This window comes from Pipistrellus kuhlii, unplaced genomic scaffold (assembly GCF_014108245.1).
Source record: "Pipistrellus kuhlii isolate mPipKuh1 unplaced genomic scaffold, mPipKuh1.p scaffold_m20_p_19, whole genome shotgun sequence".
Lineage (NCBI taxonomy): Eukaryota > Metazoa > Chordata > Mammalia > Chiroptera > Vespertilionidae > Pipistrellus > Pipistrellus kuhlii.
Window position 1 is genome coordinate 12,572,387 of NW_023425504.1, and position 13,643 is coordinate 12,586,029.

At 40.4% G+C, this 13,643-nt stretch overlaps 1 long non-coding RNA gene across 1 annotated transcript; it reads left to right on the top strand.

Moving 5' to 3' along the window:
• Window positions 1–8,744: 8,744 nt before the first annotated feature.
• Window positions 8,745–12,340, top strand: LOC123652587. Its single transcript, XR_006742016.1, has 3 exons — window positions 8,745–8,883; window positions 10,353–10,426; window positions 11,423–12,340. It is a non-coding gene; the product is annotated as an uncharacterized LOC123652587 (long non-coding RNA).
• The last annotated feature ends 1,303 nt before the right edge of the window (window positions 12,341–13,643 follow it).

The following is a 13,643-nucleotide window of genomic DNA, read 5'->3' on the forward strand; positions in this document are numbered from 1 at the left end:
TGAAAGCTTAGGACCTCTCCTCATGGGGAATGGGCCTAAGCCGGCAGTCAGACATCCTTGGTACTGCCATGGAGATGGGAGAGGCTCCCGCCACCACTGCTGTACTTGCCATCCATGAGCCTGGCTCAGGGCTTCTGGCTGAGTGGCACTCTCCCTTTGGAAGTGCATTAACTACCAGGGGGAAGCTCCTGTGTTGAGCACCTATCCCTTGGTGGTCAGTGTATGTCATAGCAACCAGTTGTTCTGCTGTTCGGTTGATTTGCATATTAACCTTTTATTATATAGGATGTTCAAAGTTTTTAATTATACTTAGTAGGAGGAATAGGGGAAACGTATATCTATTCTATCTTTCCAATAGTAGAAATTAGTATTTAGTAGTAAGGTGCTATTGTAAGAACAAGAACAACAACAACCAAAAAACAAAACAATAACAACAACAAAAAACCATAAAAACTAAAGCAGGTGCACTGACTTTGGGACTGAGCGATGGTTGGAGGCTAGAAAAGTGGCAAGAAAACTATTAGTGAAAGCTGTAAAATGGTTGAATAAACCGTAGTAGAAGCTGTAAAAAGTGATGAGGAAACTGCAATAGAAGAGTGGAAAATTGGCATTCCATATTGTGACTCACAAAACTGTCACATGCAATAACATGGAATGTGGAAAATAATGTACCTAATGAACATATGTATGTGACAAAGAAGAATGTCTCTGGTCATGCAGAATGTTGATAGTGGCACTTGACTTTTAGCTGCACTTCATAATGTACAGAAGAGAGAGGTACTAAGAAGAATATGCAAGCAGAATTTTAGAGGAAATATAGAGGAGCCAAAATCTTCTATATCAGATAATAAAACTGTTTCACATCTCTAGTTTTCCAAACCAGCAAAAATTAAGAGTGTAACTGTACTAAGATCATTTGCAAAAACACCAGAATGATATCACTTAGTGTTGAGTAGGTCCTTTTAGATAGACAAAGGGCATTGTCCCACAACCCTGGGTATGCTACCCAAAGTAGAGAAGCCCATATCAACAAGAGTTATGGGTATAACTTTAGTTCAATGTAGTGGACTCAAGCAAGATTCATATAAAACCCACAGTTTTTGAGAGATGAACTAGCAAAACACCTTAAAATTGACCTAAGAAGAACTGAGATTGCCAAAACTGGTTTGGCTAGGTGGATAGAGCATCGTCTGTGGACTGGAAGGTCCCAGGTTCGATTCCGGTCAAGGGCATGTACCTTGGTTGCTGGCACATCCCCAGTAGGGGGTGTGCAGGAGGCAGCTGATCGATGTTTCTCTCTCATCCATGTTTCTAACTCTATCCCTCTCCCTTTCTCTCTGTAAAAAATCAATAAAATATATATTTTTTTAAAAAGAAGAACTGAGATTGCTCAATTTGAAAAATTTCCCTGGGCTCCCAGCTTTCTGTAGGCAGGGAGCAGGCTGAGAAAGCCATTAAGCTGCAAACACAGGACATTCCTTGAGTGAAGGCTTAGGCTGGCTAGGGCAGGCAGAAAGCTTGGCTTCTTCCATTGTCTGGGAAACCTAAGCCTCCCTCCTGCTCTCTGTGGCCGCAACCATCTTGGTTGGGGTTAATTTGCATACTTTCTCTGATTGGCTGGTGGGTGTGACTGGTGGGTGTATCAGAGGTATGGTCAATTTGCATATTACCCTTTTATTAGATAAGATATTACAGAGTGGTGCAGATAACTTGTATGGCAAATTGTATTTTTCCAAAGATGGCCACACCGATATATAGAGCATCCCAATTGCTGTTCAAAGTGGCATTAATAGTCCTCTATCAAGAAGATGGCATCTATGATCCTTCTGCTTTGAACTTGGGTGGACTTTCATAACTACCTCAACCAATAAAATGGGGGGATGATTCTGCATGATTTGTGAGCTAGGTCATAAATGACAACATAGCTTCTCTCTCTCTCTCTCTCTCTCTCTCTCTCTCTCTCTCTCTCTCTCTCTCTCTCCCCTTGTCTTTGGACTGCGAATACTATGATTTGAGCCGTCCCAGTTAACTTAATGGCTCAAAACAATTTTGTGTTGTTTTAAGCCACTAAGTATGGGGTAACTTGTTATAATAGATAACTAATGCAAATTATTTGAGTTCATAGTTTTCTGAAACAACAAGAAGCTACCTCTGGATATGATTTTGGATGACAAAAATCTTTTACTTTGAGCTGATTCTATAATCTGGATAAAACGTTTGGGGTGTTAAAAAAGGTAAGTATATTTTGCATATAGAAGAAATATAAATCATAGGGAACAGAGTGAAGACTGTACTATATTGTTATATTACTCACCTCCAGTGAACAACACCTCTCTATATCCATGCCCTTGGTTAATTACCTCCAATATTAACTCTGGGTTTGACCATGTGACTTTATTTGACCAATTTGATGCAAATAAAACCTTGAATGTACTTCCACTTTGGGGCTTGCCCTTTCTTGCCCTAAGATCACTGTGTGAAGAAGCATGGTTCTAACTCATAGAAAATGCAAATCTCATGGATAGTCCAAATATCCCAGCCATTCCAGGTGAGGCCCCAGAATTAACCAAGCAAAAATGGGGCATAGACATGCAAGGCAGAGGGGACAGCATAAGCAATGAACAGAGCCATGAACCAGCAGGCTGTGTTCAGAGGACCAAGTAAAAGCAGTTATATATTGCCCAATCAGTGTGCTCAGTGGTTGAGCATGGGCCTATGAACCACGAGGTTACACAATTCAATTCCAAGTCAAGGCACATGCCCAGGTTGAGGGTTCAATCCCCAGTGGGTGGGTTGCAGGAGGCAGCCATAAATGATTATTCTCTCTCATCATTGATGTTTCTACCTCTCCCTCTCCCCTCTCTGAAATCAATAAGAGAATATACACTGAGTGGCCAGATTATTATGATCTCTGAGCGCATAATAATCTGGCCACTCAGAATACATATATATATATATATATATATATATATATATATATATATATATATATATATATATATATGAGGCCTGGTGCATGAATTCATGCATGGGAGGGGTCCGGCCAGCCTGGCCAAGGGGAGGGGACATGGGCTGTTGGCCGGCCTGCCAGCTGGTCAAACTCCTGGTCGAAGGGACAATTTGCATATTAGCCTTTTATTATATAGGATATACACTGAGTGGCCAGATTATTATTTGTTCAGAGATCATAATAATCGGTGGTATAGTAATAGTGTCTTGGAGATGTAGACAGGAACCAAGTCACAAAGATATTTTTTGCTTTGTTTTCATTCTTCCTGGAGGTCACTGGAGGTTTTAAGCAGGGAAGTGACATGATCAGTTTGCAGTTTAAAAAGAACACTTTGGTGACAATATGAAAGGTGGATTGGAGAGGAGAAAATTGGAAGGGAGATATTAGAAAGCTGTAATATTGGTATGGAAAAGAATTGATGAATGGCTTATCAGAACAGTAGTAGAATAAATTATAAGGAAGACAGAGACATGGGAAATAATTAAAAGGTCAAAAGAGTAGGATTTAGGGATTGGTTGAATGCCAAGCTTGCAGGGAAAAGAGGCATCTAGGAGCATTCTCTGGTTTCTGGCTTGGGTAGAAGTGGTACCTGTCACTGAGAAGAAGTACAGGAAAAATAATGAGGCTGTTGTTTTGTTCTGTTTCAGTGTGGGAAAGTTCAGTTGATTTTTGAGTATGTTGATTTCAGTTGCTTGCCAGACAACCATATAGAGTTGTTTAGCCAGCAGTAGAATATATCACCAGGCTACCGTATTAAATACAGGAGCCATAATCATACATACTGAATCAAAACAACGCATGTAAGAGTGCAGGGTATTAACAATACAGTTATGCGGGGGTCCATTAACTTGAATTCAAATATCAGCTCTGTCACATATTAGCCATTGCCATTGGGAGTAAGTTCTTTGTATAGAGAGATAAAGTAAATCCTGGGATGTTCTGAGGATTAAATGAGATGGTTAGCATAGCATCTGAAATTAAGTTCTCATTTAGTAGGTATTGTGACTAAACGGCTAAAAGATACCAAAGATGTGAACCAAAAACTTGGAGACAACAAATGGCCAACAAACATATGAAAAGATACTTAACGTAATTAATCATCAGAGAAATGCAAATCAAAACCACAATGAGATATCACCTCACACCCATTAGAACTACTATCCAAAAAAAATTAATAAACAAAAACAACATAAAATAAGTGTTGGCGGGGATGTGGATGTTGCAACCACTATGGAAAACAGTATAAATATTACTAAAAAAGTTAAAAATAAAACTACCATATGATCTAGCAACCACACCTCTGGGTATATATTCAAAAAAAATTAGTAGAATCTTGAAGAGATATTTGCAATTCCATGTTCATAGCAACATTATTCATAATAGCAAAGAGGTAGAAGCAGACTAAATGTCTATGACGGTTGAATGGGTAAAGAAAATGTGGTATATACATATTATTCAGAACCTTATAAAGGGAAGAAATCTTAACACATGTTATATGAATGAACCTTGAGGACATTATGCTAAATGCAATAAGCCAATCACAATAAGACAAGTACTATACAACTTATATAAGCTATCTAAAGTACTGAAGTTCACAGAAACAGAAAGTAGAATGGTGGTTATCAGGGGCTGAAGGAAAGGGAGAGAAGGAGGTTGTATAGAGTTTAATTTTTTCAGGATGAAAAAGTTCTGGAAATCTGTTGCACAACAATAATGTGAATATAATTAACACCACTGAACTGTACACTTAAAAGTGGTTAAGACAGTAAATTTTATGTTCTGTAGTTTTAGCACAATAAATAGATGTATTAAAAACATGGAGACAAAGTGCAAATGAAATCAAACAACCAACGGGTCCCAGCTGCTTGTCCCTACTTGAGCCAGTTAAGACATGGGAAGAGACAGGGTTAAATCACATAACGTTGTTTTTTTTATTTGTTTGTTTGTTGTTGTTGTTGTTGTTTTGTGTGTGTGTGTGTGTGTGTGTGTGTGTGTGTAAGACACCCCCGACACACTTTTCCAACCCAAAATTAAGAAATCAATATTTTAAACATAAAACAGGACACATTTTTATTTAGTAATTACCACAGGCAATGTTTATATACCAGTACTATGATATTATGCAGCATATCACTTTATTCAGTCTCTGATGCATCACTGCTCTCTTCTTTATCACGAATAGTGCCAGACATATCATTTTCTTCAATTTCTATTGTATCACTTGCTGTCTTTTGAGTCACTGTCTATATATGTGAGATCATCCTCATAAACTGGTGGCATTTTCTGAGCTAACTTTGTTCGTGTTCTCATGGCCAACTCCTCTCTCCTCATAAAATGAAAGCACCATTTTGCCTTTCCTGTAAAATCACAATGTTCATTTTGCTTGCAAACATTCTTGCCTGACATTGAATAAGCTTTGTTAACATACATAAGCCACTCTGGTGCTGCTCCATAATCCAAGTCTTAAGCCTCTGCTCCAAGTTTGCCCATTTTCCTGGTTTTCCTCTTAAGGCCTTCTTCTTTTTTGGCATGTTAAGGAGTTGTTCTTCCTGTTTTCTCCACTGTCTGACCATACACTCAGTGAGAGGAGGTCCAAAGTGTCCTTTTGCAGCTCTTTTCCATGCTCTTTTGCATAGCTGATTACATCCAGTTTGAATTTTGCAGAGTAAGTAATTTTGCTTACTGGTATTTATCTTTTTATTTTTTGACATCTTTATGGGCTCAGAACTCTCCAGTCCCTGTTGCATCTGCATACTCTCCACCTCCACCTTCAATTTTGGCATCAGCTGACATCAGTAACAATAAGGCTCATGATTGGAGGAAGCCTATTTGACAAGGAATGAACTGCTACTCCCTCCTCTGATGGCTTCCCTGTATAAGACACTCCTTCATTTTCAGTCTAACGATTTTAGGGGAAAAAATAGCATCTTTTTTTAATGTAAGGATTTGAACTTTATTCAGAAAGTTAAAGGAAGCCTAAGAAGGGTTTTTTTAAATAAGTAAAATAAGATTTGTGGGTGTGTTGTTTTTTGTTGTTTTTTGTGGAGAAATACTGGCATTTTTTATTTTTTATTAATTTCTTTATTGATTAAGGTATCACATATTTGTCCTTAACCCCCCATTCCAAAAAATAGCATCTTATACACAGAAAAAATATGGTATATTGGTTTATTCCAATAATGATGGCCGCATGGGAAAGCAGGAGGTCATCCACAAAAGTCTGCTCTGCACCCCCCTCCCATAAACCAGCTGCTTACATGGCGTAGAAAGACAAAGATTATATGGGGAAGTAAGCAAAAGGAATATGAATGGGGATGCAGACTAAAAAGGGTATAATGGTTACAGATTACAGGCATTGCAAGCTGGAGGTTTGCAAAGGGGCTGGGGACTCCAGTTTCCACAATAAGGCTGTCAATCTTTTCATAATAGGCAGCTCCAGGATGAGGAGGATGTGCTGCATTTCCAGGTCATCTCCCAGGTCCCACGAACAACTAACTCTGAACCAGGTTAGAATGTGCTTTCTTTAATCAAAACAAAATAATCACAGTTAACAGAGCATAGCTATTCCATTTCTATCCCTAACACGAATTTCAGGTGCTGTTCCAGCACTTAATGTATTTACAGTCTAGTGACCTCCTAGGCAGCACAGACTGTTTTTTACTCATTGTTGTACCCTCACACCCAGTGTCTGCCATAGAGCAAGCACTCAATAAATGTCGGCTAATCTAATGTGAAGATAGAAAGAAAGGAATCAAAGAAAGAGAAAGGTAGGGAGAGGAAGGTAGACAGATGAAGAGTTCAAGACAAAACAGAGCAAGACATGGGAAGAAAAGTATTGAGCCCTGGAAAAAACAATGTGTCCTAAGTGTTAGGTGACCAGACGTCCCGCTTTTAGCAGGACAATCCCGATTTTTAACAATTTGTCCCTCGTCCTGCGGCTTTTTAAAAAAAGTCCCGATTTTTGGAAAGAATGCAGGACAAGCTAGGGAATGGCTGGAGAACGGGAAGGGAATATACGGTTTTTAGCAGCCATGTGGCTATTTAGCCAGGATATGAGTTTTATATTATTTTTGTTAATTTTATAATGTTAAACTTTAATAATAACAAATAATTGTTGAGAACTGATTATCGAGAACTGCTTATCAAAGTTCGCATTGTTGATCAGTTGTTAGAATTCGACCACCATTGTTTGGACTTAATGAACAATGGCATTTTTGGGGATTGGCAACAACGAAAACATTTTGTAACTGTCTCTCAGAGGATACACATCCTACTGTGTGCTAGTAAGCTAGTTAAACAAGTGATGTCATTACAAATCAGCTATTCGGATAATTTAGGTAATTTATTTATTTATTTTATAAATACATAAATTTTCTTGAATTTAGCAGACAGTACTCGTATTTATAGTGGCGGCAAAATGTCTAGTGCCGGCCTTGAAAGTGATACTAATTACTGTACATAATTTTTATTTATTTATTATATTTGTAAATTGTACTTATATTGAAATTTTAAAAAATATATTACAATACTATTTTTGCATTCTATGAAAATTTTTGTTGCTCCATATAGACCAAATTTTTAATCAAGAACACCCCTCCCTCACCCCCCCTCACTTTACCTAAGTGGGACCTGGAGGATAGTATGGGAAGGGGAAAGGAGGGGAGGGTCACAGTGTCTATAAAAGGGGCAGATGTGGAAAGCCAGCTTTCTGGCCCTTGTACAAACTACAACAATTACTCGTGGACATGTGATACACAGAATCATAGCTCCTTATGAGCCAGGAAGAATTAGAATTACAGCTAGATACCATTAGAAAAGAATTAATACATTCTGGTTTGGTTTAAATAATGTATGTCAGTTTCAGAAAGAAATGGACTCTCAGCTGTGGCCCTCTGACACCAGGCCCTTTAGACCAGTGTTTTTCAACCTTTTTTGGGCAAAGGCACACTTGTTTCATGAAAAAAATCACGAGGCACACCACCATTAGAAAATGTTAAAAAATTTAACTCTGTGCCTATATTGACTATATATAAAGTAATTCTCTTGAATAGGAATCAAATAAACACAAAGAAAGTATTTTATAATTACTTTATTATGAAATATTAAGTAAACAAAATAGTGAAAAATTATAAAATTCTTGTCTTGTCTGCACCTACGGCACACTAGTGTGCCGCGGAACAGCGGTTGAAAAACGCTGCTTTAGACCACTTTTCTAACTCCGAGGTATTTAAATCTTGGAGCTTGGGTACTGCGCACGCGCTGAAGGTTCAAGCTTCTTGGATAGTTTCTCTCACTCCCCCCTCCCTAGAGATGGGACACCCATTGGGTAGACGCGGATCGATGACGTCAGAGGGCACGCTTGGCACGCCGCGTGAGGGGCGCGGCCTAAATGACGGGTTTCCGTGGCGACCACCATCTTGTGCCTCAAACTTGAACAAAGCCTAGAATGGTAAAGATTAAAAAAAAAAATAGAATGGTAAAGATGTGCATGAAAAGGGAAAAAGACTACGGCTTGCTGCACAGCCCCCGGCCTACTAGAGGCTGATGGCAAGCCATGGGTCTGTACTTCAGCTAAGGTGACCAGCCGGTCCCGATTTTTAACAATTTGTCCCGCGTCCCGCGGCATTTTAAAAAAGAATCTTTGACTTTTTTAAAACGCCGCGGGACGCGGGACAAATTGTTAAAAATCGGGACTGTCCCGCCAAAAGCGGGACGTCTGGTCACCTTAACTTCAGCAACTGCCATAAGACTGCTGAAGCGTCCGCCACCAAGGCGACCGCCAGCAGCCTAACTAATGACATGGAGGAGTGTGGCATTGTCCATGGAGGCTAGTCCCTGGTCCTCCTCAAGCTCCTGGGTGGAGAGTCGGGAAGGTGGGCTGATGGAAGGGGAGGAGACCTCAGAAGTGGGTGGACTGTGGAAAGGGCGGGTCCTTGAGGACTCGACTTCGGGTTCCCAGGTCCAGGGCAGCCAGGGACTGTTCCTCTGGCCCATACTAGCCATGGGCGGGCCCAAGGAGTAGGGTTGGTGAACCCGAAAAGCTGGGAGGTCTTCCTGGGTGTCCGCAGGGCGGGTTCTGTCAACCCAGAGTACAGGGTATGTGATTCTTTGGTTTAACTAAAAGACTAGTTCAAGAAAAAAAGAATTTCTAATTGTATCTGACAGATCTCGGGGGAGGGGGGGCGGGGGGAAGTAGAAAACCATTGCAGGGTAGAAACATCTATCTCATCCATCAGATCTCAAGCTGCCTGTTCTCCCAGGAAGCAATAATATATTTTACACTATAAATGTGACAAGATAAACTAAGTTTTAATGGTTCTTATGTGATTTTTTTTATCCTTTCAGCTGGGTATTAAACTTGAAAACAATGCTGTGGTTTTGCTTTGAGTCATCTTCAATTTCACATACCAAGTGAATTAAATTGGTTGAAGTGTTTAATGTCTGAACCCCATTTTAATGGTAGAAGGCCCCATGATATGCCTCAGCCACCCACTTCAGCCTTACCTCCAACTCAGAGCCTTAGCTCAAAAGGTTGAGGTTTTTCTAACTATCCACACATACCATGCTAATTCCTACTTCTGTACCTTAGTACATCTAGCATGCGCTCTCCATTTCTCCTTTCTGACCTTCAATTTGAGCAATCTTTCAAGAGCTACTATATGAAGTCTTTCCCAGGTGTCACCTTCCCCTCAATTATCTTTCCTTAGAATTTACATTGCCGTTGGTCTACACTCAGCATTGAATCGGTACTGTTAGTAATTCACTGTGCTGCACTCACATTGTACACATTTTAAGTCCTCTGTCTTAATACTCCCCACCCTGTCCTTAGCTAGCCCAAACCTGAAAGAGGTTCAGAACTTTCTGGTTGATGTATGCTTTGATCACAATAAGAGAAAGGTTCTACAGGAGTAATTATGACATCTTTACCCTTCCACTGTCCAGGCTGTCATCAAGTATGAGTAGGGGCTGCTTGGTATTTCTGATACTTGCCTAATATATATGATTTTTTAAGTTTTATTGCTGGGAAACTATAATTTCTTTTGAAAAACCAACATGTTTACTAAGTATATGCCAACCTCACAGAAATTGAGTCACACTCCCACAAATTAGCTTTCCTAAAACATATTCAGAACCTATTTTACTACTAGTAATAACACTCTTTTTTAGTTTGTAACTGGAGCCCTATCTGTTGGTTGCTTCCTTAAATATCTTCAGTTGCCATATTTCTATTCTATTATTCACTTGTTAGCTACTTCTTTCCAGATTTTTCTATGCTTAATTATACTCTCTATACTTTATTATTTTGATTACCCCAAAATTTATGCATTTTTATCTTAACCAGGCACTACTTCAGCTTCTCTGAAGACTAACTTTCTGGGATCCTTCTTTGTCTTTTAGCAAAATCTCCTCAAAGAAGTAAGACTTTATATTTACACCCTTCATTTTTTAAAATATTTAGTTTTACCCTAAAGCTATGATTTATCTAATGTCACAGGTACATAATAGCACAGTTCAGACCAAAAATCCCAGTCTCCTGGCCAAACTCCTTCACCTGACCCCTCCTGCTCTCTGAATTGCAGACCGCTTTAGTAGAGCACTACAGAAATGGGAAATTTAAAGGTCTTTCAAGTCCAGCTTGTGCAGCTCAGTGGTTGAGCATCAACCTATGAGCCAGGAGGTGACAGTTCAATTCCTGGTCGGGTTTGATTCTTGGTCTGGTTGCGGGCTCAATCGACAGTGTGAGACATGAAGGAGGCAGCAAATCAATGATTCTTTCTCATCATTGATGTTTCAGTATCTCTCTCCCTCTCCTTTCCTGTCTGAAATCAATAAAATATTTTTAAATAAAAAATAAAGGTCTTTCACATTGTTTTGAATACAAGTTGAAGAAAAATTATTATATTCTACCATCTTGTATTACTATATTTGGGTAGCAACTGTTCACAAACTCCATAAATTTGTTTTATTGTAAAGTTAATAATAAATATTTTTCCGATTAATATAGACATTTTGCTTTCAAGGAAAGATAAAATGTTAAGTGAAAAAGTAATTTGCATGCTTTTTTAAAATATATTTTTTATTGATTTGAGAGAGGGAGAGATAGAAGCATCAATGATGAGAATCATCCATCAGCTGCCTCCTGCAGGCACCCTGTTGAGAATCGAGCCTGCAACCTTGGCATGTGCCCTGACTGGAAATCAAACTATGACCTTTTGGTTCATAGGTCAAAGCTCAAACACTGAGCCACACCAGCCAGGAGATCCATTTGCATACTTTTAAAAGACTACCCTCAGACAGCTAGTGATGCTATAATAGAGTGACTCTATTATATTATCAGGAAAACCAATTATTTTAATTGATGCAAGAAAGCTTACCCTGCCCGTAACATATGAATTTGTTGTTTCTTGATAGGTCAGTAGCCCAGGTTTGGTCAACATACGCCTGTCAATGACAAAAGTAAACATAAAAGAAGCAATAATCAATCCACTATAATTGCAGCATTGTTTTGCTCTTACTGATGATTGTTTCTCTTCTAGAAAAGGTATGGGCTTCCTGACTAATTTTACTGTAAATTAAATCATTGCCCAGAAGGATGTCTTTCTTCACCTTTTTTAAGGAAACATTGCTTCCTGATATATGTAGGTCCCTTGGGAGAGCAAGAGGATGTCATCAATAAAGTGGTCAGAAACTTACAAAGGAAGCTTTTAAATGGAAAAAGGAAACTAGAACCCTATAGTGCCTTTCCAGTCTGCCCCTCTGCCCACATATGAAGTATTCTACCTACTTTGTAAAGTACTTTTAGGGCCACACCTCAGTGTTCAGAAATTGGACTGAAGTTGAGGTTATGACCTCCAGCCTAAAGACAGCTCTGGTAGAGAAGAAAAGAAGAGAAATGCAGTAAGATTTATTCCAATCAGTCCGTTGTATGCATTCCCTCACTTCAGATGCTTCTTGCATGTTTTCGTTTCAGTGAACAGCCTAATCATTTCAACAAATTGAAGTTTAAGATGTAATTTCATTCATTTACTGTAAGTAGGTTGAAGCCTGCTTCCTGTTAAGCAGCAAAAACCTAAGGTCTTATTTCTAAATTAAACCAATGTTCCCATGTAAACTTTTTTTTTGGTAACAGCAAAATATAAAGACCAAATGATTTGAGTATGTAAATACATACACACATTTTTTTTTTTACATATTTTCTCTCAGCTGTATTGTAGTGCTTCTTTTCTAGCTCTAAAAGTTTATATATCAAGGAATATTTCCTATATCCTTTGAGAAGACTAGAGACAAAATGGAAACCTTGCAGAATAAAGTTTGAGAGAATAAATTATTTGAGGGTGTTGAACATTATTATTATTATTTAACCAGAGGCCCAGTACATGAAATTCGTGCCTGGGGGGGCGGGGGGTCCCTCAGCCCAGCCTGCATTGTCTCCAATCTGGGGCCCCCTAGAGGGATGTCCAACTGCCAGTAGGATCGCGCCTGAACAGGCAGTCAGACATCCCTCTCACAATCCCAGGCCCCAGGAGGCCAAGGAATGAGTTATAGTTCTTTCTCTACCAGGTAAAGGTCAGTTCCCCATCACCTGGCTCTTATATTCCATGGATTCATGTCATATGGCAGAACACATACTGCTCCTCTGGACTCTCAGCCTGGTAGTCTGCAGGCCTATCCTATATAATAAAGAGGTAATATGCAAATTAACCCTCACTTAATCACAAGATGGCTGTGCCCACAACAGAGGTGGGGTTCCCATAACAAGTGATCAGCAGGGATCTGAGGTTGCGTGGTAGCAGGCAGGGGTTGGGGACCTGTGGTTGCACCACCACCTCCACCCTCCCAACCCCGCCTAGGAGGGCTTCACGGGAGACCTCAAGGCATGTGCCCCAGCCAGGCTGGGGGACATCAGACTTTACCCTTTGCCCTGGGCAGGAGGACCTCAGGCCACACCCCCAATTTCAGGCCACGCCCCCCCACCTGGCAGGACTTGGCAGGGGACCTCAGGCTGTGCTCCCTGCCTGCAGGGAATCATGGGGGACCTCAGGCCTGCCCTCAGCCCAGTAGGGCTTGACCAGGGTCCTCAGGCCACACCCTCTGCCTGGCAGGGCTTGGTGAGGGACCTCTGGCCACACCCCCCACCCAGCAGGGCTTAAAGAGGGACCTCAAGGTACACGCCTTGCCCTGGGGCCAGGCTGGAGGACCTCAGGCCATGTCCTTTGCCTCCAGCTGGAAGACCTGAGAGTGTACCAGGGGACCTGAGGCTGCACCCCCAACCCAGCATGTGCTCCCCTGCCCAGCAGGGCTTGATGGGTGGGGCCGGCCGGGTCTGGATCTATCCCAATAGGGGTGGGGCTGGCTGGGGCTGGGTCTCACACAATTTCAAGGTGTGTGCAAGTGGGTGAGGACTTGACTCTGGGTCCCACAGTGTGCCCCAGACTCTGACAGGAGGAAGATTTTCATATACATTTTACTAATTTTCTTTTATCTCTGACATTTCTATTATATAGAAAGGGCAAATAGCAATATAAAAATATTTCCTCTAATTAATTCCCTTTTAATGTGCATGAATTTTGTGCACCAGGCCACTAGTGTATACATAAATGGGTGTTCAAGGAGTTGGAAATTACAGAGAGGC